Genomic DNA, 25,193 nt, shown 5'->3' with positions numbered 1-25,193 from the left:
ACCAATATATCACAGAGAAAATTAACTCTCTCAAGTCAATCCACCGAATAATTTCTCGTTAAAGAAAATCTTAGCCTACTCTCTCTTTATATCAAGAGACCCAGCTTCTTCTTCATCAAGCAGCTCTGCTTCGGGTTTCCTCCAGCCGTTGCTGCTCTGTACAACACTATCATACAGTTCCACTTGCTTGCCCTTCATCCTGCTCTAGAAGTCCCAGCAAAGTTAAGTTGTCGCAATGACACGAGTTTCCATTCTCTCCATAGAACAAAGGCTGGAGTCTCTGATTGATCAAAGCAGAATTTCTTGTTCAAGACTTGCTCAGTTGAAAAGTCATTACTATACCTTGAAATATCTTCCTCAACTCCAGATCTAAAACCAGAATTCTGACAGGTTGAAATGCCTCTCTGACGAGCAACCCACACCACGACACCATCTTTCTTATCTTTCATTTTCTCGAACAATTATGTTTCACAAAAGCACGTCCTAGCAGGTGTAGAAGTCTTGAGTTCACGATAAATGGACAAGCGAAGCGCGCCGGAATCAAAATTCTGTGAAGTGTTCTCGAAACCGTCAACATTTGAATATGAATAAGAATCATCCGTATGCTTACTAAAGCTCCTCATGGACTTGAGTTTCCCAGAAAATCCCGAATTCTTTTCTTGGAACTCTGGATTTTTCTTCATAGTCGTCCCAGCCAAGCAAACAGCTCCCATTGTGCTTAGATTATCTAGAGAAATTTCGAATTTCTCTAGAGAGAAATTCCGAAGTCTAGAGAAATTTGGTGGACGAATCTGCAATGCTTTGTCCTTGTTTTACTTGATTCTCCCCATCATCATATAAGCATTCAGCCTTTGTATTTTCCCACCTTGCTATAAAACATCAATATCAGTTCCAGAGAAATTCAGAATATAAATTCAGAAGTTAGAGAAATTTGGTTAAAACACATTATGAAAACACATTTGATAAATTTCGAAGTCAGAGAAATTTCGTTAAAACACATTCCAAAGTCAAAGAAATTCCGAAGTCAGAGAAATTCAAAATTTCTCTGGAGATAAATCCAGAATTTCTCTGGAGAGAAATTTCCCTGGACCAATTTTCTCTGGATCAACTTGAGGGACCTTAGACATTATGAAAATATTGAGTGTCCTTTATGCTGTAAAATCTTAATACCAGGGACCTTAAAAAAATTCCTCTTTTTAAATTATATATTTTAATTTTTATATTGAGATAGTGGCGGCGATGGCAATGGCGTGGTGGCGGTGGAGCAAGTTAACCTCGCACAGGAGAGAAAGAGACCCACCTAGCCTTTTGTATTCTACCCATATACATCATTTTATTATATTCTATTTTATTCTTCAAATCCAATTCATCATCAGTCTTTTTGCTCTCAAACATTTCGTCGAACACCTCTACAGAGAGAGAGAGAGAGAGAGAGAGAGAGTGAGAAAATTCAGCAATGTCTCTGCAACCCAATTCTCGGATAGAGGTCCGCAAGAAGTCCTATAAAACGGAAAACTAAGTTTGGAGTCCATTCATTTTCTCATATAACTTGATTACAGTCAAAAAATCCCCCATTTTTCCCCTCTCAACCGTAGCTATATACATCCAATACTAACTAACTAACAAATATCCTAACCCACTAACTAAACCCCAACAATCAAACAATCTCTCAAACTAATTCTCCCTCTCAAACTAAATTCCTGAATTTCAGTGCCAAGTGAGCTAACTGAATCCAAACTGAATCCAAAACTTCCTAAAAACTTCCTAAATCATAACATTTCCCACCCCTTAAAAACAGTCTTGACCTCAAGGCTGGAAATGGGGATATTTGGTGATGATGACCTGGTAGTCCACCCAAGTGGCATCCTCTGGAAATGAGTGAGACCACTGAATGAGGAGTTGAGCCACTGCCTTGTTGTTCCTCTTAACCATACGTCTGTCCAGCACTGCCACAGGTTCCATTTGGAAAGTTCCATTAGGTACGACTGGTGGCAATGTAGGCTGTGCGACTATGTGTTGACCCAACTTTTTCTTTAACAAAGAAACATGAAACACGGGATGGATATGGGCAGAAGCAGGTAGCTGGAGTTGATAAGCAACCTTTCCAATTCTTGCCACAACCTGAAATGGACCATAAAATCTAGGAGCAAGCTTCATATTCTTGTGTAATGCCAAAGTAGACTGCCTATAAGGTTGCAGCCGCAAGTAAACCCAGTCATGTGGTTCAAATTCACGGTCGGATCTATGCGTATCAGCATAATGCTTCATCGTGTGTTGAGCTTGCTGCAGATTGTCCTTTAACATTCTGAGAATTGAAGCTCTTTCCCGTATCCAATTATCCACCTCAGCCACAACAGAGGGATTGGAAGCAATGAAGGTGTGGTCTGGTGGATCTTGGCCATAAACAACGTAATATGGAGTGGTTTTGATAGCTAAATAGTAGGAAGTGTTGTACCACCATTCAGCTAAAGAAAGCCACTGCACCCAGTTCCTAGGACAGTCACCCGTCATGCATCGTAAGTAGTTCTCCAAGCACTTGTTTAAGATCTCTGTCTGGCCATCAGTTTGTGGATGATAAGCGGAACTTAAACACAATTTGCAACCTTGCAATGTAAAAAGCTCATGCCAGAAATTACTAGTGAAGACTGCATCTCTATCAGAAACGATAGATGAGGGCAGTCAATGTAATTTGTAAACTTGATCCAGGAATACTTGAGCAACATCGTTGGCTATGTATGGATGTGAAAGTGCCATGAAATGGCCATACTTAGTTAACCTGTTGACGACCACAAATATAACAGATCTGTTATGTGATTTGGGAAAGCCCTCAATAAAATCCATAAAGATATCAGACCAAACTCGATTGGGAATAGCAAGAGGCTGTAACAATCCAGGGGATTTCACATTTTCACTCTTAAACCTTTGACAAATGTTACATTCGGAAACCAACTTTGAAACATCTTTCTTTAATCCTTTCCAATACAAAGTTCTTCGAATTCTCTTAGTGGTTTTATCAATCCTTGAATGCCCACCTATTGTAGAGCAATGAAATTCCTCCATAATCTGGATCTTGAGCTGAGGCATGTTCCCTACAACCAATTTGCCTTTATAGGTCAGAATCCCTTGCTCCCAACGATAACCCATTTGGGAAGTATGATCAAGAATCAAATTCGCAATGGCCTGTTGCACCACTGGATCAGATACCCAACTTTGCTTAATTTCACCTAACCAACTAGTAGACACAAAAGTGATAGCATGCAAAGTAGTAGGGTTATCTGTAGTATCCTCCCTCCTAGACAAAGCATCTGCTGCCCTATTCTCCTTTCCACATCTGTAAACGATCTCATAATCATGACCCAACAATTTAGTAATCTACTTCTGTTGGAATGGGGTGCCCACCATTTGCTCCAATAGGTACTTTAAGCTTTGGTGATCTGTTATGATAAGGAATTTCCTACCCAAAAGGTAATGCCTCCATTTGAGTACAGCCAAGACCACTGCCATTAATTCCTTTTCATAGGTAGATAAAAGTTGATCCCGTGCAGATAAGCCTTTACTCCAAAAAGCTATCAAAGGTCCCTCTTGCATTAGCATAGCCCCTAAGCCTTTTCCCGATGCATCTGATTCCACCACAAATTCTTTAGTATAATTAGGCAAAGCCATAACTGGTATTGTGGTCCTTACTGCCTTAAGTTGTTCAAATGCCATTACAGCTTTTGAGTTCCATTGGAAGGAATCCTTTTTGAGTAATTTATTGAGTGGAGAACAAATTTTTCCATAGCCCTGAACAAACCGTCTATAGTATCCTGTAAGGCCAAGAAATCCTCTTAGTTCCTTTAAAGTAGCAGGTGTAGGTCAACTAGTCATAGCTGTAATTTTGGTTGGTTCAGCAGAAACCCCTTCCCCTGAAACCAAATGCCCCAAGTATTCTACCTCCTCTTTACCAAACACACACTTGGACCTTTTGGCAAATAGTTGGTGAACTCGCAGCAATTGCAAAGTAGTTTGCAAATGATGCAAATGATTGGTCCATGTACTACTGTATACTAAAATGTCATCAAAAAATACTAAGATGAATTTCCTTAAGTGAGGCCTGAAAACTTCATTCATCAAGCTTTGAAAAGTAGATGGGGCATTTGTTAACCCAAATGGCATTACCATGAACTCATAATGTCTATCATGGGTTCTAAATGTAGTTTTGTAAATGTCTGTAGGAGTTACCCTAATCTGGTGATAACCAGATCTCAAATCCAGCTTAGAGAAATACTTAGCACCACACAATTCATCAAGGAGTTCATCTATAGTAAGAATAGGAAATTTATCCTTCACAGTAGCTTTATTTAGGGCTCGATAATCAATACACATTCTCCAACTCATATCTTTCTTTTTAACTAATAGCACAGGTGAAGAATAAGGACTAACACTGGTTCTAATAAATCCTGAAATTAACATCTTGCTAACCTGTTTTCAATCTCAGTCTTTTGGAAATAGGGATACCTGTAGGGCCTAATATTGGTAGGTTCTGTCCCTGGTTTCAATGGTATGCAATGGTTGTGAGCTCTTGGAGAAAGGGTCTTCGGTTCTTGAAAAATATCTTCGTAATTAGCCAATAATGCTTCCAAGTCTGGTGACAATGTATCTTCTAGTTCATTACATTCAGCTTGAAGAGAGTACACCTGAGCTACAACTCCATGTGCTTGTTTCTGAATTATCTTTTTCATCTTATTAGCCCCAATGACTGTCAATTCTCCTTTCTTTCCTCCCCTTAGCACATGCCTTCTGTCATTCAACTGAAACTCCATGCTAAGATTCTTGATATCCCATTTCACTGGACCCAATGTTGCTAACCACTAAATCCCCAAAACCATGTCACAACCCTTAAGCTGCAAAATCCTCATATCAGCTTGAAATTCGGTACCCTGCATTTCCCACCGAAATCCTTTACATATTGCTGTGCTCATTAGTTTGGTTCCATCAACAACTGAAACTGGTAATGGGTCTGTCTCTGAGGCCGTTATCCCAACTCTCTGATTACTTCTGGACTTGGGAAATTATGAGTACTTCCCGAGTCTATTAACATCATGACTAGCTTTTTCTTGGCATTGCCTTTTACCCTTATAGTTCTATAGGAAATAGAGCCAGACAGGGTATTAATAGAAATTTCTAATTCCTCTTATGGAATCTGATCTTCATCCACATCTTCACCCTCGTCTTCCACCTATTCCTGATCTTCTTGTTTAACCTCCAGAGCATATAATTGCTTCTTTTTACAGATATGGCCCCTTGTATACTTCTCATTGCATTTGAAACATAATCCTTTGGCTTTTTTTTCTTCCAAGTCCTTTGGTAGTTCTTTCTTCATAGGATTCATAAATGGATTTTGTTTGGCCTGATAGGAAAAAGTAGATTCTCCCACTTCATTCCCTTGTCTGGCTCTTCTTGTTATGGCTTCAATGCTATTCTCCTACATTTTAGCCAATCCAATGGCCTGAACTATAGTAGTAGGCCTGAACATTAACACCCCTGCCTTAATGTCTTCTCTTAAGCCACTGATGAAACAACTAATGAAAAAAGCTTTTGGTAAATCACCGGTTTTATTTACCAGAATCTCAAATTGTTCTTGATATTCCTTCACAGTGGTTGTTTGCCTTAATTTGGTCAGATCACCCATTGCATCTTCATAAGAATTGGGCCCAATCTAGAAATAATTCCTTGTTTGAACAGATCCCAATTAATCTGGCGATGGCATTTCTCAAACCATTGGTACCATTGAAGGGCCTTATCCTCTAAATGTAGAGTGGCTAATTTCACCTTATTTGCACTTTCAACCGAGTTATAATCGAAGAATCTCTCACATTTATATAACCATCCAGTGGAATCTTCCCCAAAAAATCTTGGAAAATCAATTCTTGCATATCTGGTATTGAAAAAAAGTAGAGAATTGAGATGAATCTGAACGAACCTGAGCTTCCATGGTTTCTGGATGATCTAAAAACTCCATTTGCCATTTGATCATACTTGACATTCATGGCAAAAATCAATTCCTTGATTTCATTCACATCTTTCAATGAATTTCTGATCTCTCTGATATCCTGTGCTTGCCTATCACTGCTGTCTTTAAGAGTACGTATTGCTTCATCGATTTTTTTTTATTCTTGTGCCCTAGTTCCGTCTGCCATTTCTGTGGAATCTCTCTTGCAGGCCAAGAATAGCCTTGCTCTTATACCAATTGATATGACTATGAAAGAAGAAAGCAGTAATTGAAAGAAAGCAGTAATTGAAGAAAAAGAAGAGAGAAAATGGAAAACTAAGTTTGGAGTCCATTCATTTTCTCATACAACTTGATTACAGTAAAAAAATTCCCCCTTTTTCCCCTCTCAACCATAGCTATATACATCCAATACTAACTAACAAACCTCCTAACCCACTAACTAACCCCCAACAATCAAACAATCTCTCAAACTAATTCTCCCTCTCAAACTGAATTCCTGAATTTCAGCGCCCACTGAGCTAACTGAATCCAAAACTTCCTAAAAACTTCCTAAATCATAACACTCGGCTTCGGAGAGAGGACAATCTTGTGGAGATCAGGAAGAACAAGCATGAGGACAATCTCTTGAAGAAGCGAAGAGAAGGTCTTCTTCTTCAATCTCAGCAACTCTCAGATGGGATTGATGGGTTTCCTTCCCTTTTCTGTTGAATTGTGTTTGGTTGCTGAGAAAATGTGGGAAATGGGAAAGATTTGTGCTTTTGGGTTTTTGAGTTTTTCTGTAGTAGGTAATTGAGAAATTTGAAAATTCTACTCAATTGAGCCCAATTCAGATGATCTTACTCTTCTAGCCCTTCTAAATTTGTTTGCTGACAAACTGTAGGATAGGGATACAGATCAATGAGTGGAGCCCTTGTATTTTTATTACATTCCATTTGGGAAACTAGTTTAGTTGAATTTTACTTTTTTAGATGCCAAATTGTTAGGAAATTAATTTTTAAAGAAACTCAGTTAAAGGTTTTATTTCCAGTCTCATTGACTTGCAGATGCTTCGTAATTCCCTATAGCTATTAAAAGATTGTGGTCATTTTGCCCTCACTGAAATACTAGAATTTGATCTCTGTGCTGATCTTCAATTGCTGTCTATGCATGGACCTTTATTGGGTTGGATTGGTTGCTGTTTGAATTATAGGTAAAAAGATCAAGTTTGATGTTGGAAATTTTGGGTTAAGGTTAAGCCCTCAACCCGGGGTTAGTTGAGTTGATTGCCTTGTCTTCAAAAACCAAATTTGATAATAATAATAATAAAAGAACTTTCTAGTTTTCTGTTCCTTTGTTCTGTTTTATTGGTAACCAACCATATGGGTTATTACTTTGGTAGCTGCTGAAGCTACTGGTACATCTTGCTTCTGGTTTATTTTATAGTTTTATAAATTTTTATGTGATGATGCTTGATGATTTATGAGTGCTACAGTCCTTTTGAGTGTCAGTGGTAGAAAACTGTGCATCTTAGAACCTTGAACGTCAAAGTTGTGTTCTTCATTCATTCCTTTTAATTTTATTCCATTGGGATGCCTTAAAAATTAAGGAAAATACACGATTATGAAGTATTCATTATTATTATTATTATTATTATTTTAAATCCAAGATTGGTACACTTCATTCGAACTTGGTTAAAAGCTAAATTAGACTTCGTTGAAGGGAGTTTTGTTGTTATCGAAATTTTACTATACTCTAATCTATGAAGCATAGACGTGTGATTTTGCCTCATGTATCAGTGTTACGATTCATTCGATTGGCAGGAGGTCCAATCGATTCATAGCCTCTCGTGCACAACCCATATTCATGCAAGGATTTTGACACATTAGACATGCTTGGGAACATATCCCTATTTAAAAAAAAAATTCGACGAAGATGGTAGTGACATACTTGTTGGGAAAACCAGACATGATTGAGACACGGAGGGGCTAAAGTCCAATTTTAGAATGTAAGGGGTTAATGCATGAGTATTTTCCAATTTGATATGTGTAACAGATGAATCAAGGGAGTTCTTAATGTGCAAGTTTACAAACTTGCAATATGAGTATTTTCCAATATGACAAGTATAACAGTTGAATTAAGGGAGTTCTAAGTGTGCAATTCAAGCAGAGGTGGTTAGTGCCCTTGTTAGTAACTAATGGACATGGAGGAGAATATTTTTAGCTGAAAGAAGGGCTTTTAAAGGCTAATTCCAGAGGGGAACTGCCAAACTCCTTGAAGGGCATTTCAAAGTTTGTCTCTATTTGTTTTCCAAGTGTTGCTTCATTTGTGGATTCCATTGATAGGATGCCTTTTCATACATACTTTTTCACTTCTTCTTACAATTAGTTATCATATCAACGTCTTATCCTATATAAATTTTTTTTATTTTTTTTTTATCGTATCTCTGCCGTGTCCATGATTGTGCCTGTGCTTGTGTCAAGAATTTGTACTAAGAATATGTCAGTAGAAGATACATGGAGCATTGAATAATCTACCGAGTATTTTGTCTATCCGCTTGAATCCTTGATGATTTTTATTTTTTTTCATCTTTCTGCTTGACGTAAATTTTTTGAAAACAAGACCAGCAGTGGCTTCTGTAGTGAGGATTTTCTTTACGAAAGAAGCCTGGTGACTGCAGTCAATAGGTTAAAGTTGTAACCATTGTAATCAGTAGAAGATACATGAAGCATTGAATAATGTACCGAGTATTTTACCTTTCCCCTTGAATCCTTGATGATTTATATTTTTTTTTTCATCTTTCTGCTTGATGTAAGAATTTTGAAAACAAAACCAGCAGTGGCTTCTGTAGTGAAGATTTTCTTTACAAAAGAAGCCTGGTGACTGCAGTGCAGTCAATAGGTTAAAGTTGTAGCCATTGTAAATAAAAATCGCCCATGACAAACCTGAAGTTAATTGGAAGCCTGAAGTGCTTTTTGGAATGTTCTTGATTTAGTTATGCCACCCATATGTCATAAATGCAGTTCCTAATAGAGTTTGATTTAGCCTTTTTGATCCGATTTCATTTTTACCCTTATTTTTTAGGTTAGCAATGGAATATATAACTGAAGTGTAACATGAATAGATTTGGGTCAACTTATTAGGTGTGAGTGTGAACAACCAATTTCAATGTTTTACTCTGAAAGGCAATTCAGATTTATTCAAATACTTTTCCACTTGGTGCTTTTTGGTTTAACAATTCTATTTTGATTTTGGTTTTTGTTCTTTGTGATGTGTAACAGTTGGAAAGTATTCCTTTGATGGTGCAAGGAGTATGGTCTGAAGATCCTGCAGCGCAAGTAGAAGCAACTACTCAGTTCAGAAAGCTATTATCAATTGGTATGGGTGGAGTTGTGGTATTGGTAATATTTTTAGGAATACTTCAATGAACCTTTTTTTAGTGTTGACTTTTGGTTTGTGATGCGTGTAGAACGCAGGCCTCCAATAGACGAAGTGATCAAAGCAGGTGTAGTCCCTCGGTTTGTGGAGTTTCTTGGAAGGCAAGATCTGCCTCAACTGCAAGTAGGGACTATTTGTACCTTTATTTTTTTTTCACTGAACTGGCTCTATTTCTGATTGATGTAATCAATCTAGCACAAGCTTGATTTTGTCTTTGTTTGCAGTTTGAGGCAGCATGGGCTTTGACCAATGTTGCAGCTGGGACATCAGAGCATACTCGAGTTGTCATTGAACATGGTGCTGTCCCCAAGTTCATGCTACTTTTGAGCTCTGCCAATGATGATGTCCGTGAGCAGGTAAACTCTTGCCCCATTTTTCTTTGAAGCTCTTGTTATTCTAGGTTCACGTGTGACAAACTTTTCTAAACTTTTTGGAAGTCTTGTTAAAATTCGTACCAAGTGTTTGACTTGATATTGTTAACCATGCTTCTGAAGTGATTTCCTAATTAAAACTTCTGGATTCTTTATTTTTAAATGTTTGAAAACTTTTGTATTTATTGCCAACTTCTCTTAATATAGCAATGTGTGCTCAGCCCCTTTTCTTACCTCACTTCTCTTAATTCTTGCAACGGTATTATTCCGTTATGCTTCATTGTTTTGTTTTTCTTATATTTTCCCAATGTCTTACCAAATTTTAATGTTATCCCTCGCTTCCAGAATTTTCATACTCTTTGTTGTTCTAAATTCTGAGTAATGCACCTAACTGTTTGTTGACACGATAATTATTTTTGGTTGTGACTACTAATGAATTTGCATTTCTTAATTTTTATGATGTATAAACAGGCAGTATGGGCTTTGGGTAATGTTGCTGGTGACTCTCCAAGTTGTAGGGATCTTGTTCTTGGTAATGGTGCACTTATGCCTTTGCTAGCTCAGTTGAATGAACACTCAAAACTTTCTATGCTGAGAAATGCTACATGGACTCTGTCCAACTTCTGTCGGGGCAAGCCTCCAACACCATTTGAGCAGGTTGTGAGACATCTCAAAGTATTGTTTTATATTTAACAATAATCTTGCAGAAGGATTGTTATAGATTTTTAATGATAATTAGGGCGCCAGATGATTTGAATTGTTCATAAAATGCTCGGGATAAAATTTTTTGATTGAGCTCATTCAAACTCGTTTATTCATTAAATGAACCAAGCTCAAGGTTGAACTTGAAGCTTGTTTCATAAATGAACCAAGCCCGAGCTGACCCATGCTCAGTTTTTTAATGTTTGAGAGCATAGGCATTGTTTGACTGTTTTGTAGTTCTTTAAAAACTATGTGCCTATATGGTAACTTGAAGTTTGACTGTTGAAGGTAAATATGGTATGTATGATGCAAAAGATAAAAAGAGGACCCTGCATGTCGTCAGTTGTCCAGTCATCTTTTCAAAATCTATGCATGTTTATCCTTGGCATTTGAAAGATTTACGTAGAATATGATACAAATACAAGAGGTGGCCCCGCATATCATGCACTTAACCAACTCTTCCAAAGTTTCTGCAATTTTGGTCCATTATTTTAAAAAAAGGAAAAAAAAAAAAAAAACTTGCAATAATTAAAATGTAACACATGTCACTTAAGGTGCATCTTGCTGTGCTTTGAGGTGGTGTCGGGCTTGCGGATTAATTTGAGTAAGTCGGAGTTGATTCCAGTGGGGAAGGTTGGTAGGTTGCCGATGTTAGCAATAGTTTTGGGCTGTATGGTTGCACTGCCGGTGTCTTATTTGGGGTTACCATTGGATGCTACTTACAAGGCAAAGGGGATGTGCGAAGGGGTTGTGGAATGGGTGCAGCGCCAGTCCGCCGGTTGGCGGGATGGAAGAAGCAATATTTGTCGAAGGGGGGAAGATTGACATTGATCAAAAGTGTGTTGAGCAGTATTCTGACCTACTTTATGTCGTTGCATGTCATTCTTGTTTCAGTGGCGACTCGCTTGGAGAAGCTTAAGCGGGATTTCTTGGGTGTGGGGGGAGGGGGGGGGGTGGAGGGGAGGAGTTTAGATATCATTTGATTGATTGGGGCCGGATTTGTTGTCCAAAGGAGGTGGGTGATTTGGGGGTGCGAAGGTTGGTGTCGTTTAATAGGGCGTTATTAGGGAAGTGTTTCAGTTATTTGCTTGGGAGAGGAATTGTTTGTGGCGTAGGGTGCTGCTGCCAAGTATAGGGTGGGAAGGGGGGATTGGAGGTCGGGGGATGTTGTTGGGTCTTATGGTTGTGGTTTATGGAAGGGGATTTGGTTGGAGAGGGGGAGTTTTGAGATAGGGTCAAGTATCGGGTGGGATCAGGGGAGAAGGTGTTGTTTTGGAGGGATGGGTGGTATGGGGAGGTTTCGTTGGAAGTGTGGTTCTCTTTGATTTTTAGTATTGCTATGGATCGGGAGGCTACGGTTGCGGATTGTTTGGAGGTGGACGGTGTGGTGGCGTGGGATGTCCAGTTGCACCGGCAAGTTCAGGATTGGGAGGTGGGTCGATTGGAGAAGTTGCTCAGCTTCTTGTATGGATTAGGGATTATTGGTAGTGGGAAGATGTGGTAGTTTGGGATGTGGCGGCTACCAAAGGCTAGTTTGTTTCATTATTTTATCGGAGTTTGGAGGGGTAGTTAGTGGAGGTCTATGAAGCATGGACACAGACATAGACACGGGACACGACAATTTCCAAAAAATGGGGACACGGACACAGCGGGGGACACGGTGGATTTTATTTTATTTATTTTTTATATATTTTTATGTGTTATGTAGAAACATATTACATTCATCCTAAATCAAAATTAACAAACACTAACATAGTAACATTAATTCAATAAATATAACCACTACATTTAAACAAATTAATAGATCATTCATTCACAAAAAAGTAATAATAAACGATAACAAAAACTAAGACGAGAAGGGGAAAACATTCAACATCCAACAATATTCTTCACAAAAGCACTAGATAAGAGAGGCAAAAAAAGAAAAAAAAGAAAAGAAAAAAGCCCTGCCGTGTCCCCATATGGACACGCGTGTCCGCGCCATGTCCCATGCCGTGTCCCCATATGGACACGTGTGTCCCCGCCGTGTCGCCGGGTCGGACACCGCCACAACACTGATTTTGGAGAGTCCATGCTTCAGAGGTGGAGGTTTTTCCTTGGAAGAGTATATGGGTATCAAGTGCTCCTTCTAAGGTGGTTTTCTTTTTATGGACTGCATTGGAACGGAATCTTACTATTGATAATTTGGTTCGCCGTGGACATGTGTCAGTTAATCGATGTTGTATGTGTTGTGTTGATACGGAGTTTGTGAATCATTTGTTTCTTCATTGTTCTGTGATTTCGAGGTTGTGGGCTGTATTTTTTCTATGTTTGGAGTTGCTTGGGTGCAGCCGAGGGGGGTTTTGGAGTTATTGTGCAGTTGGAGAGGGGTTTGAATAGGAGGTCATCGGCGCTGGGTCTAGTTGTTGGTGCTATTTTGTTTGATGTGGTTGGTTTGACTGGAGAGAAATCGGCACACTTTTCAAGAGTTATCTCGGATTGTGTCGTGGCTTGAAAACTGGTTATTGGTTACTTTGTATAGTTGGTTGGAGAGGAGGGGGGATCCGGATTTGTTTGCTTTTTTAGACTTTTTGGATGATGTTATTGGTTAGGTGTTTTTAGTTGTTTTCTAGCTGTTTTTGGTGATTTCCCATGTTGGGATATTTTGTATTCTTTTGCATCATCTTGATACTTTCTCAATAAAATCAGATTTTTTATAAAAAAAAAAAAAGGAAAAAAAATGCAACACATGTCACTAGAATTAATCTACGAGCAGATCTTGGCTCTTTAGCTCATGATATAGTCATGAACCTAGCAGGCCGACGAGAAACACCTAAAAGCTCAGCTCGGCTCATTTGTAACCTTGATGATAATTGGCCTCCTTTCCTGACTGTATTAAGGTGGGCAAGTCTAGTTATGTTGTTATCTTCTTTTTGGCTTTTTCAGGTGAAACCTGCATTGCCAGTTCTTCGGCAACTTATCCACTTGAATGATGAAGAAGTTTTAGCTGATGCTTGCTGGGCACTCTCTTATCTTTCTGATGGCCCAAATGACAAAATTCAAGCTGTGATTGAGGCAGGTGTCTGTCCACGACTTGTGGAGCTTCTGCTGTATGTGTCCTATTTTCACTGAAATTTTAAATTATGACATTGATTTAACTTGTATTCCTCTTATAGTTTTCTAGAATTAGTTGTGTAGAAAAATTATCCTTTCTGCAAATTACTGGAACATTTTGCATTTTTTCTAGGCTGAATTTTTGTACTATTATTTTATTTTACTTATTTTCATGTAATAGTTGCCAGATTTGTTTTAGTGGTACTAACTAAAATTTGTTTTCCACTAGTCATCCATCGCCTACGGTTCTTAGACCTGCTCTTAGAACAGTGGGAAACATTGTTACAGGTGATGACACCCAAATTCAGGTATTAATGATTTCTACATCCATGCAATTAATTCTTACCATTATTGCAGCTTGATGCAGTATCATCATTTTTTTTTATTTGTTCATTTACATTGTATTGGCTAATACCAATACAAAAAGATGATATTCACTTGCAATTATCAATACAATAACTAGTTTATTAGTATAGTAAATTTCTTTTGGGCCTTCGGCATTCTTGTAGTGAAATTAGTGGAAGGCAAAATACTTCCTATCTAAGGATTCTGATTTCATCTGGATGAAAAAGAAAATGTGGGTTTCGTATTTTGGTTTATTACTTTATTATGTGCATGACCCTTCATTTATTTCTACCTATAAACAGAGACCTTTCTTTGATTTCTGTAAAACTTAATGCTTGAACCTTTTCAATATGAGAGCTCCTGCGTATGCAAGGGCTTTTGGAACTTCTGTGGCCACTAGTTAATCATTCTTTCCAGAAATATATATATATATATAAGTTCTCTATTTTGCTCCTTTTTACTAGAAAGGCAGAACCTAGTGACCTGTATACAGTCAATACATTTCCATACGAATCTCCAAGTCTGATTTACTTATCACTGTTATGAAACTTGGACTGTCTAATGAATCAGAAAAGGGAGAGATGAGGTTCATTGGTTTAGCCTCATGGCCTGCTGGAACTGAATCCCGATGTCAATGTCAATGGTGTACGGAAATATATTATATTGGCCCTGTTTGGTATCGCTTAAAATTCAATTTTTTCAACTTACTTGCTTTAAACAAGTTGACTGTTAGTGTTTGGTTGCAATTGTAAATTAGAGGTTATTTGACTTTTTTTAGCTTATGTAGCCAAAAAATGTGAAATTTTCATACACTACAATTTGTAGCTTTTTTCAGCTTATGTGAAATCCTTAAATACATAGAGACAAAACATTTTGTGGGCATTCTAGATATTTGCACAACAAAAAAATTTATGTGACAGCTTATTTAACCAAACATGTTTCACAGATTATTAAAAGCCACCCAAAACAGATTTAAAACTTATTTTAACTCTTTTAAGATAATAATCTAAAAAGCAATAATCATAAAAGCTAACTTATAAGTTATACCAAACAGGCTATTGTATCAAAATAGAATATCATTTAAATATGAAAAAATTATGCTAAAAAAAACTTCTTAGTTTGATCAGATTCCCATAACATTTTCAGACAAGCTTTTTTGCGTTCTCTTTTTTGTAATGAATAGAAGTGTAACTTCTCGCTGTGTTTCTTCTCTTCCCTTTTTTGTCTTCAAAATCATGTTCGAGGAGCGAGAGAGAGGCACTAAAAAGAAGGAATAAACTACGAAGGAGCTACAGAAAGATGGGACAGAATTATAGCAACCTAGGAGGAAAAAATCAAAGCCAGACCAAATATTTTATGGTTATGGTCACAAACACCCTTTAGCATAAAGAAATTGCAGAGTTTAAATGATTCTCGTTGTAGCCCAATTCCCCAAATAGAGTAAAAAATAGACACAAGCTACATCTATAATCAACAACCATAAAACCCATCGGGGGAAAAAATTTGGAAGCTTTAAATTCTTCTTGTAACCAGGCTTTAGAGAGAATGCCATTGTGATACAAAACAGGGACATCAATACTATCAAGAATGAAAATTTTAGACGACAAATTCTAGATGTTCCATTTTTCTCCATGGAAATGATTCCATCGGTCCTTGTGGTATTGAAAACACATTAACCAAACTAGCCCCCTCTGTTATATGGACTATTATAAATGCAATTGACACGTGGGTTAGGGTATGAGTTATATGTCCAACATGTCTAGTTGATTATGCAAGCAATAAGTTTGTCTTGTCATTGATTTTACTCTACAACAATGCATAAAACTCTCATATTTTGCATCAACGGCTCTATCATCTATGTTACTTTGTAAATACCAACTTACCCTTGAATTAACCCTTGAATTAACCGTGGTGGACTTGCAGGAAACTGCTACATTCTTGGGGATTAGTTAGGCTTTGATCCGGACACCCCAGTGCCAATCAAAAAAATAAAAAATGAAAAATACCAACTTACCCTAAATGGTAAAAGAATAATATTAGGAAAATATGATGTGTAGCTGTGGCCAGTGTCTTTAGACATCGAAACTAGAAGAATCTGACACTTAGGCTCATACCTCCACCAAACACCATACCCGAGTCCATGTAACATAGCTAGGCCTCCTATTTGATCACTTCCTCACAGACAGATAAAGAGAGAGATGGTTAGAATTACATTACTAAAAGAGAGGAGCTTCTAATATTCAAGACCTCAATATGTTCAATTATTTTATTATTGAGAATGTATTAATATTGATATAGGTTTTAGTTTTTGTTTCCAAATGTTTTTCATACGTTTCTAAATTCTTTTTTCATTTCCATTCTTATGTTTTTTTGATATGTTTCCAAGCTAACCAAAACAATACACTAAAATGAAATTTTGACCCTTGGTTAAAGATCATTTTAATTTTATTTTTTAAAAATTGTGTTGGAGATCATTCTAGCACAATTTTGGCTTTTAAATGTATATTTTGGAAATCTCTTAATCCCTGGTTTTTTATTTACATTATTACACTTAAACCAATCGTAGTTTATCATAACAACTATAATAACCATCCTTAATATTTTATAACCTTAATTGATGTTTTTAATTAAATTATAAACCTCTAAATTTAGGTTGTGAATATTACAATTCTCCCCTTCTAATTAAAATTTCGTCCCGTAACTTACCATGTTTAAACAAATGAGGGTATCGAGTCCGCATACTCTCCTTGCTCTCCAAGTTGCCTCCTCGGGTGTGTATCTCCTACATAAAACTTTCACCAACGATATGGTCTTGTTATGTAGTACTTGATGCTGACGATCTAAAATCTGCACTGGCTCATCAACATATGACAAGTCCTCCTTCAATTCAATAGGCTGAGTAGTAAATATATGTTATGGATTTGGAATGTACTTTCATAACATTGAGACATGGAATACATCATGTAACCAAGACAACTCATATGGCAATGCTAACCGGTAAGTTGTAGTCCCAATTTGCTCAATAATGTCACAAGGGCCAATATATCGCGGACTCAACTTGCCCCTTTTAACAAACCACATCACCCCTTTCCATATTGACACCCGTAAGAATACCCTATCACCAATAGCAAACTCTAGATTTCTCCTTCGATTATCTGCATAACTTTTCTAGATACTTTGTACGATTTTCAAGCGATCTTGTGTTACTTCCACTTTATCAATAGTTGTCCGAACCATTTTAGGTCTCAATAATTTCTTTCCCCCACATCACTCCAACGTACTGGAGTTCTACACTTTCGGCCCTACAAAGCCTCGTATGGAGCTTTACCAATACTTGTTTGATAGTTGTTATTTTAGGCAAGTTTTATTAGTGGCAAATACTTATCCCAGCTATCTTTGAAGTGCAACACACAAGACCACAACATATCCTCCAAGGCCTGGATAGTCCTTTCAAGCTATCTGTTTGTCTGGGGATGAAAAGTTGAACTAAAGGTAAGTTTAGAAACATCAAATAGTGGCCAAAAAGCCACTAAAAAGCCAAAGAACTATACAAAAAAGCATTTCAAACATACTATTTTTTTCACCTCATATTTTAGCCAAAAAGCCAAAAAGTTAGCTTATTCCCAAACCAACTCTAAATTTCAAGGTAGTCCCCATAGCTTGCTGTAAACTGGGTCAAAATCTAGAAGCAAATCTAGGATCCTTTTTTGAAACAATAGATATTGGAGTCCCATGCAAGAGAATGGTCTCGTCAACATCCAATGTAGCATACTTGTCGATAGAATACTTAACTGTAATAGGTAAGAAATAGGTTGATTTGGTAAATCTATCCACAATCACCCAAATAGAATCATAGCCTTGTTGGGACCAAGTGAGGAAGTCCAACCACAAAATCCATTGTGACATTCTCCCATTTCCACTCAAGAATAGGAAGAGGTTGCAACAAACTTGCAAGACGTTGATGCTCAGTTTTTACTTGTGGACACACCAAACACTGAGCAACAAGTTCAGCCATCTCTCTTTTCATTCCACTCCAATAATGCTCCCTAAGATCGTAATACATCTTAGTACTACCTAGGTTTCCAAAATTTCTCTCTTTACGCTGTATTTGGTTGGGGGATTTGGGAATGGATTTGGAAAAAGAAAGGGAAAAGGTAGGTGAAATGTGAATAAAATATGCTTACATTTCACATAGTTTCACTCACCTTTTCCTTTTCCTTTTTCAAATTTCTTCCCAAATCTCCCAACCAAACATAACATTAAAGTTTGGTCTTTCCACTTTGTTATGGCTTGCACCTTTTTAGGATCAATGCAAATTCCATCCCTAGTTATCACATGCCCCAAGAAAACAATCAGGGTTTTACCTTCCAGATCTGGCTTTTTCGTTCTAGTCTGAAGAGATTCATTCTTTCCTCTATGGCAAGATTGATCCTTTCTGCTAGAGCTCGTTTAAAGGCGTGTTTGGGTTTTTTGCATGCTAGCGTGCGTACTCGTCCTCTATGAGCTAGACTCTATCACACTATCCAACCAGAACTCACATTTACTAAATTTGGCAAACAACTGCTTTTTTTGCGAAGTTTGTAATGTTGTACATAAATGATCCATGTGTTTCTCTCTATTACAGGAGTATATCAAGGTATCATCAATAAACACAATAATAAAGGTGTTAGAATTTACCTTCACCTACACCACTACCACCTTCACCTACACCACTACCACCTCACCTACTCCACTAAACCTAACCCACTACACCACTACCACCTCCACTTCACCTACACCACTACCACCTCCACTTCACCTACTACACCTATATCTCCTATATAAGGAGCCTCTCACATTTGTACTAAATACAACAATCTTGTAATCAATCAATCAATAATACATCAATTTTAACATGGTATCAGAGCAAGGTTGAGAAGCTACTAATTCTGCTTCACCGGCGGGCGGCAGCCTCGCCTTGGCCGCCCGCCGGACCTCTACACATACCTTCAATTTTTTTTTTCACTAAGCGAGAGCACACAATACTGTCATCAAGCCCAGTCTCTTCTCTCTCTTCCTCTAGAAGTTTTCTTGTTTTTGTTTTCTCCGAAGAATTGAGTCTATCCCATTTTGAATGGTGGAAATCTTCAGCAATCGGTTCCTGATCTCCCTCTTTAAAACAAGGGGGATCTGTGTAGCCTCTGCTTCCTCCTTTGGATCTTGCAAACAAGGTTGGTATTACCGCTGCATCGGCGTCGACCCCTAAAGCCACCGTTAATAAAGACATTGGCCCTCCTTGAATCTGTTTGGCTAAATCATGAATTGTTAAAGCCTCAGGTACACAAATAAATAAAGGCCCTCTTCTCTCTCTCTCCACTTTATCAGAAGCATGAGACTATAATATGTTTCTTATAATAATTTTTTATTTTAATATGTTTATTATAATATTTCTTAAAATAAAAAAAAAAACAAAGCCACCCACGTGGGCTTCTCCTCACTCTTTCTTCCGTTTAATTTCTAAATCTATTATTTTTATTTTTTTTTCTCTAAATTCCTTTTTTAATCTCTTTCAAATACCCATTTTTTATTATATACTCAACATTCTCATCATTCTTTTCCCCACTCCAATATATTATACTAGCCTTCATTGATTCCCCTACCTTCCACCACTTCCTTTTATTTATTATTATTATTCTTATTTTCACCACCACCAAAAAAAAAAAAAAAAAAAAAAAAAAAAAAAAAAAAAAAACAGAGGCAGAATTGCACACCAAACCTTCCCTTATTTTATTCATGTCGGGACTCACCCCGATCACCATTTTACATTAAAAAAAAAAAAAAAAAAAAAAAAAACAAACAAACAACCCAACAACCAAAACCCAAACAACCACATACACAAGCGGGATTTTTCTCCTCTACTCTGCCGCCGATCTCTTCTTCTTGCCTCCGTCCTGGACGGCCTTTGACGGTGTTGCCTCCGTGTTTCCCGCTCCACTGGGCACGATCACTCCACCATACTCCTCCACTGCAGCATATGGCGGCCCTCCAAATCGGAACATCACGGTGGCCTTCCGCTTCAGCTCCTTGTTTTCTGCCTTCAGCACACTTATCTCTGCTCGCGCATCCTTATACATGCGTTGGAGCAGAGCCAGCTGGGAGTTTAACTGTTGCACTTCATTTGTCCTACTCTGCAGCCGGTTCGACAAGTTTGTGACCGCCGTCATGGTTTCCACGCATGACTTCAGAGTATACTGATTAGCCTCAATATCAGTTTGCACCGCCATTTTTTGCTCCACAGACCGCATCGGAAAGTTCAGCGGAGTAAACTCCGGGGCACTCGGTTGAGGTTCCAGTGCTACCGCTCCAGTTCTCTCTCTTGTTGACTCGTTGAGGTCGGGAAAGAGGGTGAGCAGACTCCGGGAAGACGAGGCCATTTTCTGGGAAACAAAGTGTTACAGACTATTTTCTGGGCAACAGAGTATTACAGACTATCTCTCTCCGCAAACGGAACTATCTTTCTCAGCAACACGAAGGATTTTTCAGAGGTTTCTCTCAGTTTTTCTCTGCCTCAGCCTCTGCCTTCGTCTTGGTTAAATAGCCGAGGCTGCCACGCGCATCGCGCGCCTCTTGACGCCCGACAAACTAGCACGCCTTTTCATGGCACATCTTTTGATAAAGTGGACACGCTTTTTGATGGCACGTCTTTTGATGGCACGCCTTTTTATGAATTGGGCACACCTTTTGAGGGTGCGACTTTTTAAGGGTCCGACAAGACTCTGTAAACTGTCCCGACATTGATTCCGGTTAGCTCCTTTATGGGTCCGACAAGACTCTGTAAACTGTCCCGACATAGATTCCGGTTAGTTTCTACAAGGGTCCGACAAGACTCTGTAAACTGTCCCGACATAGATTCCGGTTAGTTTCTACAAGGGTCCGACAAGACTCTGTAAACTGTCACAACATTGTCTTCTACAACGGTCCGACATGACCCCATAAACTGTCTTCTACAACGGTCCGACATGACCCCATAAACTGTCTTCTACAACGGTCCGACATGACCCCATAAACTGTCTTCTACATCGGTCTGACACCACCATACAGTGTCCTCTACAACGTTATGACACCCCATACAGTGTCTTCACCAACGGTCTGACACGACCATACAGTGTCTCCTATCCTTTTTTATTTTTATTTATTTTCTTGTTTTGTTACTCTCTCCAAACTCAAGTTGGTTAGTTTCTCTCCTCCTTGAGTTTGCGGGGGGCTGTTAGAATTTACCTTCACCTACACCACTACCACCTTCACCTACACCACTACCACCTCACCTACTCCACTAAACCTAACCCACTACACCACTACCACCTCCACTTCACCTACACCACTACCACCTCCACTTCACCTACTACACCTATATCTCCTATATAAGGAGCCTCTCACATTTGTACTAAATACAACAATCTTGTAATCAATCAATCAATAATACATCAATTTTAACAAAAGGCATACTATGATCATTTTTGAGACATCCTTGTCTGTTGAAGGAGGCAATCAGTGGTGCAGTTAGATATTTTCCCTTAAGTAACTGATTTGTGGCGTGGAAGTGCAATAGTATCTTTGAGCGTATATATAAATGTGCACACACACACACACACACACACATAATATGTTATACATACTTTCAAGTACTTTGTATTTATTTATTTTATTTATGAAATTGACTAATAAGCAATATTGAAAAACAATCTGAATAAGAGATTTTTAAAGAGTAAATAAAAAAGTACTATATTTGTTAAGTTGTAAGCGGCAACCAAATGAAGAGATTATTTTTTCTTCTACTCTAAGGTCACAAGCTCAATTCTTTCTGCACATTCCGCACACGGTGAGTGCTAAGGCGTTAATTACTACCTTGAGTCTTTACTCATGGAGGTTAGGGACTGGTCAAATAGGAATTCCGTATGTCAGTCAGCGAATTTGGCAAAAATAATACTTGAATTTCACGTGTTTTACGTAACATTTCACTAATTTACCTATGCGGTGCAAAATAAATCTAGGAGGAGTAGGATTGAGAATTTCTTTACAGTTAGCAGGGATTGGTAGGTTGGATGGTGCAGTTATACAGTCTTTCAGAAATGATGATGAATGCAGAGGATGATGGACAAGTTTTTAATTCTTGTGGGGCAGTAGCCCTTGCATACATTGTACTGTACATGGGAAGAAATTATGTTTAATTATTCTTTTAAGAGTATCCTATAAGTCTCTGACTCTTTACTCTTGAATGATAAGGTACATTAGCTATGTGTTTATATACATATATTATATACATGTATCTGAAAAGAAGTCATCACAAAGCTTTATGGAATACCTATTCTAACAAGAATTAATTAGGAAACTGAAATTTTGAAATGCTGAATGCTGTCATGAAATTTGTGTATGTATGTAGCAAGTAAAACTGCATTTTGGTGGAATGGTAACGCTGAGGAAATTGAAACTCTCTCTCTCTCTCTCTCTCACACACACACACACACACACACACACACACACACATCCTTGATATACTTTTCCTCGCACAGTGAGAAATAACTCATTTTATTTGTTTCAGTTTGTGATTGAGAACCATGTCCTCCCTTGTCTCTACCAACTTCTCACACAAAATCACGAAAATAGCATCAAGAAAGAAGCTTGCTGGACAATTTCAAATATCACTGCTGGGAATAGAAGTCAAATTCAGGTATATGGATTCCCTTGCATATCCATTCATTCACAAGAATCTTTTATGTTGCCAACTATGAATATATTACCAGCTTTGTATCAATCTCTCTCTTTCATTGCATGTGTTATGTTAGTCAACCATGATTCTTTTGTGTTGTATCAACACCCTCAATTTATTGGTGAGCAATGGTGCATTTTTTAATCCTTTCAATATAGCTCTTGCTCAATCTGAAATCATTTTTATACTAATGGTTCTGTAAGAAAGGATCTGATTTTCTAGTCCATCTGGTCAGTTGGTTAAACTTGTTTTTATTGCTAATCTTTTCCTAGTTATATTGTGATTTGTTTTGGGAGATTTTGAGATAGAAATTTGGGTAAGAAGAGAGGAACATACACTCATCATAGCTGTTTCTGTATGAAACCACTCTTGTTCTGTTTTGCCTGAAAAGATTTTAATATGTTATTTGTTGCTACTAAGTAATTACATAGTTCCCTTATAAAATGTCATGAGGTGAATCGGATACAAAAGCCAACAGCTGTAGCAATGTTTGTGCTGTCTTTTGCTATAATGGTGGAAGCAATCTGTTACAAAGTTGCCAAAAGGAGTAAATGGGTGGCATTTTGGGAATTGGAAAAAACTGTAGGAAAAGGCATAATGTGCCAATCGCATACACTTCTGCATATTAGCTAGTGGTGAAAAAAGTTATTGTTCTGTTTGCATGGATTATCCTAATTAATCTGTTGCATTTTTTTTTTTTTTTTTTTGGGCGTGGGAACAGGCTGTTATTGAAGCAAATATTATCCTTCCTCTGGTACACCTTCTTCAACATGCAGAATTTGAGATCAAGAAGGAGGCTGCGTGGGCTATCACAAATGCTACCTCTGGAGGATCTCATGATCAGATTCGGTTTGTTTCTCATCTCAATTTCTGCTTATATAGCCAGTATGGTTAAATTGGCTGCTTATTTGCATCTATGTTCAGACCTAGTTTTTAGCTTTTCTTCACTCACCTTTTCCTCTATCCTTTTTCCATTTTCCATTTCTCATTTATTTCAAACTACAATCGAAGTAACAATCTTTCAAGTCCGCAGTGCCCAAAATTTTTATTTACTTGATACCTACTACAGTGGTAATCTTCCCATCCTGTTCTATCCAGAGCCGTAACTCTGGTAAATCATGAAGAATAGCATCATAGTAGTAGGTCTCTTGTCATTAAATGTCAAAGCAACAGGTTGAATTACTTTATATGTTGGATTTCTGATGATAATTGATCACTGAACTTACAAGTAATTTCCTCATTGAATAAACAAGATTCAGTTGGTCCTTTCACTTAATCATATCCACGTGATAAGGGTCCACCTAAATTTGGCAAAATAATGCATTGGGCTGAGGCCTGTACTCATATACAATCGGTGTCAATTGTAGATTCTTGGCGAGTCAAGGTTGCATTAAGCCACTTTGTGATCTTCTAATCTGTCCAGACCCAAGGATTGTGACTGTGTGCCTCAAGGGGCTTGAGAACATTTTGAAGGTGGGTGAGGCTGACAAAGAAGGGGGAATGAACAATGGAATTAATTTATATGCACAAACAATTGATGAAAGTGATGGATTGGATAAGATTGAAAATCTCCAAACCCATGACAACAATGAGATCCATGAGAAGGCTGTGAAGATCTTAGAGATACTGCACCGAGGAGGATAAGGAAGAACAAATTCTTCAAGACGGAATCAATGGAAATCAACGGGGTTTCAATTTCGGAAATGCCCAGCCCAATCTTCCTTCTGGTGGATTCAAATTTGGTTAGAAGGGGAAATTTTGAGTCTGTTTTCGGACTTTGTGAGTAATGCTAGGGACCAAGAACTCGGACACAGAAAAATATCCTGAAAAACAATGTGGTCTACATTCAACTGTTGTATTGTGGATTCAATATTTTAAATGAATATGGACCACACTGTTTTTCTGGGTATTTTTGTGTCTAATTTCTTGGTTCTACAGGTTTTGTAGGCCTCCTTTTGTTTGAAGGAGTTTTTAAACTTTGTTTTTGTTTTTCTTGCTTACAACGGTCAGCCAGGATTTTTGGTCTGGCAGATGGGTTGAATTTGTTTTATGGAACTTTTTGTGAAGTGTAAGGCTTTTTTAACTTGTGGTTTTCATATTTTCTATATATTGATGTGAAGGAAAATATAACCATGATTTGTTTTTATGTGAAATGAGTTAATTTTCACATGTGATTTTTTTTAATCATTTGGTGCATTGCTTCTATGATGATGTTGTGATTAATTAAGAAAGTATAAACAAATTTGCAAGTAGACTAGGTTTTGTTTAAAGAAAATAATGTAATGGTTTGCACGTACCATAATGTCTTCCAACCTTCCATAGCTCAAGCTCTTTATCAATTTGAAATGCTCTGGGTAAGTTGCTGCGAAGAAATGGAGGAAATTGTTGCTGCGAAGCAAAACGATGGGCGTGAAGAAGAAGAGAGGGTGGATTACAAGATGGTTTTCAAAAGTCTCAAAGAAATCAATCTTGAATGCCTTCCAAACCTAAGTGGTTTCTGCACAGGAGGAGACGACTTTCCTTTTGAATG

General features: G+C 37.9%; 1 pseudogene across 1 annotated transcript; it reads left to right on the top strand.

Annotated features, from left to right (window-relative positions):
• Nucleotides 1-5,699: 5,699 nt before the first annotated feature.
• Nucleotides 5,700-24,809, top strand: LOC145798643 (importin subunit alpha-4-like; annotated as a pseudogene). The gene is made up of 10 exons (XR_014339925.1): nt 5,700-6,123; nt 9,250-9,346; nt 9,438-9,529; nt 9,631-9,762; nt 10,249-10,434; nt 13,405-13,568; nt 13,802-13,880; nt 22,496-22,624; nt 23,385-23,512; nt 24,031-24,809. The product of XR_014339925.1 is annotated as an importin subunit alpha-4-like (transcript).
• The last annotated feature ends 384 nt before the right edge of the window (nt 24,810-25,193 follow it).

The sequence above is a fragment of the Camellia sinensis genome, chromosome 9 (assembly GCF_055761805.1).
Source record: "Camellia sinensis isolate YWXY chromosome 9, ASM5576180v1, whole genome shotgun sequence".
In the NCBI taxonomy this organism is placed as follows: domain Eukaryota; kingdom Viridiplantae; phylum Streptophyta; class Magnoliopsida; order Ericales; family Theaceae; genus Camellia; species Camellia sinensis.
The sequence above is the reverse complement of the archived record's forward strand: the minus strand, read 5'-3'. Positions and strand labels throughout refer to the sequence as shown.